This window comes from Echinops telfairi, unplaced genomic scaffold, assembly GCF_000313985.2.
Source record: "Echinops telfairi isolate 266 unplaced genomic scaffold, ASM31398v2 ScPeMD7_7469;HRSCAF=8507_1, whole genome shotgun sequence".
NCBI classification, from domain to species: Eukaryota; Metazoa; Chordata; class Mammalia; order Afrosoricida; family Tenrecidae; genus Echinops; species Echinops telfairi.
In genome coordinates this window covers 34,918,481-34,918,927 of record NW_022111373.1, presented here as the reverse complement: position 1 = coordinate 34,918,927, position 447 = coordinate 34,918,481, and positions in this window count along the sequence as shown.

The window sequence follows — 447 nt, the reverse complement described above, 5'->3', positions numbered from 1 at the left end:
GGGGGGGGGTTGTAACATCCTACACTTGTCTTACTTAGGGGCTTGGCACTAACTCCTGCTTAAAAGACTGCTTCCCACGACAGGCTCCTTGTTATTCTGAACTCAGCTTAAATAGCACTTCAGAATCTCGTTTGAACAACCAATTTACAAATAGCCCCATCTCTACTCTTTCACTGAGAATCCTCTCACCCCACCTCTTCAGAGCATAGGCATATCTGAAACAATGCAGTTTGACCATCACAGGGAAACACATGCTCTGTTGAGGGCAAAATGACTGAACTGTAGCCATCTTTAGCACTAACCCGCCACACTTTGAACAGCAAGAACTTAATTTCCATTAGAAAATTAGTCTAGTGGACAAATGAACCCCACAAGCATCCTGAAACCAGAACTAAATGGTGCCCCACTATCACGACTACTTGCTCTTAAAAAGAACTCATTAGAAGT